Source organism: Echinops telfairi, unplaced genomic scaffold (assembly GCF_000313985.2).
Source record: "Echinops telfairi isolate 266 unplaced genomic scaffold, ASM31398v2 ScPeMD7_7469;HRSCAF=8507_0, whole genome shotgun sequence".
NCBI classification, from domain to species: domain Eukaryota; kingdom Metazoa; phylum Chordata; class Mammalia; order Afrosoricida; family Tenrecidae; genus Echinops; species Echinops telfairi.
The window spans coordinates 27,286,389-27,289,574 of NW_022111372.1; the positions used below are offsets into that span (position 1 = coordinate 27,286,389).

The 3,186-nt window shown below is 43.4% G+C and overlaps 1 non-coding gene across 1 annotated transcript; it reads right to left on the bottom strand.

Annotated features, from left to right (window-relative positions):
* Positions 1-2,750: 2,750 nt before the first annotated feature.
* LOC115873630 lies at positions 2,751-2,883 on the bottom strand. Its single transcript, XR_004048521.1, has one exon. It is a non-coding gene; the product is annotated as a small nucleolar RNA SNORA70 (small nucleolar RNA).
* Positions 2,884-3,186: the final 303 nt, after the last annotated feature.

Genomic DNA, 3,186 nt, shown 5'->3' on the forward strand with positions numbered 1-3,186 from the left:
ACATTGTTTGGTATTTGGTGTAAACCCTTCCTGTGAAGTTTTTGTGTCTAATTGTTGTAAATATTTAGATAACTCAACATGTGCTGTTTCCATATGTACGATAAATATTAATGTTTTCTATACTCAAGTTGCACCATATTGGCTAGTAGGAACCTTTGTTTCTTGAAGGACATATGTTTGGGATTTCGTGGAGGATTCTAGGATCTTTGAAAGCTTCCTTGGTTTCTGGCATGTGATAGATAGGGTTTGTGTCCACTTAGTTTGGCTAGGATTCTCGGGAGTTCGGCGGTGGAAGCCTCCATCAGGATGGGATCTAACATAAAGTGATCAACTCCACGATGAGATCTTCTATGAGCAGTCAAGAAGTTGTGGGGAGATTATGGTGGATTACCACCTCTTATCCAGGTAAGTGCTCGGATGACGTTTCCTCGGGGGTGTGGCCTACTTCATACAGAAGTAGACACTGTGGAGAGCTTCTTCTCTTCTTGCTGGTCTCAGTCTCACATCTGGTTCATTGATCTCTAGTTCTTCAGACTTAAGCCAACAGCCCATCAGCGCCTTCCATCTGACCTGCCGACCTTAGATTCTTCTGCTTCTGCATCCGTCAGCCATGGTCTTCCTACGTCCTGGCTTCATCAGCCCCAGAAGCTACTTGAATCATAAAAATCTCAGCTTAATATCTGACCCACAGACTTGAACCAGATATGTTTGTGTGTGTAGGTGTTTATCAAACTCACTGCCATGGAGTCGATGCCCACTCAGAGGGACCCTATAGAACAAGGTAGAACTTGCCCTGTGAGTTTCTGAAACTGTAATTGTTTACAGGAGTAGAAAGCCCTTTCTTTTTTCCCAAGGAGTGGCTGGTGGTTTTGAACTGTTGGTTTTGCAGATTACAGCCCAACTCATAACCACTATGCCACCAGGGCTCATATATACAACTGGTATACATATGAGGTAAGCATATGAAATATATGTGTGTATAAACATATACATATAACCACTGGTTTTGCTTCTATAGAGAATCCAAACTAACAGCTGGTGTGACAACATGCTGCAGGCTCATCTGGAGCAGCTCCTGCCCGAGTCTCAAAGTACCCACCTTTCTGAAGAACCCTCAATCCTTGTGAGGTGATAGGGACATAAGCACCTCAAAACAGGCTTCTGTGGAGCCCAGTGCTTCTGGGCATTGGCTCTAGATCTTTTCAGTGGACAGAGGCAAAGACTCACCACCCTACCCGTCCCCTACAGAAAATGCATCAGGAGTTCAAACTGGTATTTCCAACGGAAGTTTATGTTGATAGGTTTGCATCTAACTGCTAGTTTTCTATTGGATCCTCTTGGTTTCTAATGAGATCACTATAATGTGTATGTGCTTTACCCTACGTCACAGTGGACCCCATGACAGTTTTGCTTTTTAGTTCTATCCTAACTGAAAGTAAAATAGAAAAAATAATTTTAAATAGTTTTAAATTGCCACACCCAAATATTGTTGCTATGGTGATTGCTGGCTGTCGTTCAGTTGGCTCTCCCTCTTGTTGTTGCTCAGTGCCATGGTGTCAGTTCCACTTAGAGCAAGCCTCTGGAGAACAGAACTAATCACTGCCGGATCCAGCGCCATCCTCACAAGTGCTCTTAGGTTGGGAGCCATGGTGGCAACCACTGTGTCCATCCACCTTTTCGAAGACCTTTCTCTTTTAACTTTCCCTTGACTTTCTCAAACATGATGCACTTTTCCAGGGACTGGTCTTACTAACAACATGTCCAAATTACATAATATGCAGTCTCTTCACCTTCCCTTTAAGGAACATTCTAGCTGTTTCTTCTAAGACGGGTGTTTGTTCTTTTGGCAATCCATGGTATTTTCAGTATTCTTCACCAGTACATAACTCAAATGCAGCAATTCTTCTTTGTCTTTCCTTTTTTAATTTTCCAACTTTCACAGACACTTGAAAATACCATGACTTGGATCAGGTGCAACCTTAGTCCTTAAAGTATCCTGCATGCTTTTCAACACTTTAAAGAGGTCTGTGCAGCAAATTTACCCAGTGCATTTCATCATTTTCTTTCTTGACTGTTGATTGTGCAGCAAGCAAGACGAAATCCTTGACAACTTCAACCCTGTCTCCATTTATCCTGATGTTACCATTGGTCCAGTTGTGAGGATTTGAGTCTCCTTCACATTGAGTTGTAATCCATACTGTCGGCTCTAATCCATCTCATAGTAAGTAAAAATAATTAGTCTGTAGTTGCAATAAAGCTTATGAACATTTTATAAAGCATGTGGTAGATACTTCTCAGCATTTAGATCTGGATTTTCTTTTTCTTTTAAATGGAGGCAGGAAACTCCATTTATTGGTGGGTACGTTTCAGGTGGGGCAGTGTTCCCGGGGCCTTCATGAATGTAGGCCCCACCATGTATCCCTGGGTCTCAGGTTGTGAGGTATTTGATTCCACAGTCATCTAGGTTGAGCTGCTTTTCAACCACCATGTCTCCGAACTCATCATCATTAACCTTGGTAAAAAGTCTCACATCTTGGCGATACAGATCTTCTGATTCCCAGGGAGCTGGAGCCTGGCCCTGGGTAGAGCCTTAATCACACACTCCTGGTTTTGAAGTTTGATGCAGTGGGCTTGATGACTTGGCCAATGTGCAGCCTGGCCACACTACCTTGGGGTTTTCCAAAGACATCTCTTCCCATACCCATCTGAAGCATCATACATTAGGGAGGTCAGAAACACCAAAGAGCAATGACTGTCTCCAAGGTCACTGCGGGCAGCCTGTATGAGACATCAGACTGCAAATACTGCCCAGGAGGCGGGTACTTGTCCTCACTGTTCACTCGCTCCAGAGGGAAGGAATATGGTCAGCTTAATTGGCTGCAGTCTATCTATCATTTTGACTTGAAAATCACAGTGAAGTGTCAGAACTGGAAAGACAGACCTAGACAGAGGAGAATCTGCTTAGCTCATTCAATGTTTGCCCCCACTCCTGGCCCTCATTTTTCTGTAACTTCCACTGTGCACGAATAAGTCATGCCCATTTCATAGACACCAAAACAAACTCAGAAAGGAGCAGTGACTCCCCCAAGCCTCATCCAGGACCATCCAACTAGTATTTGAACTCAATAGATGTTTCAGGATGTTGCCAGGACACCCATTGACTTCAAGAGCTAGAGAAATAGGTTC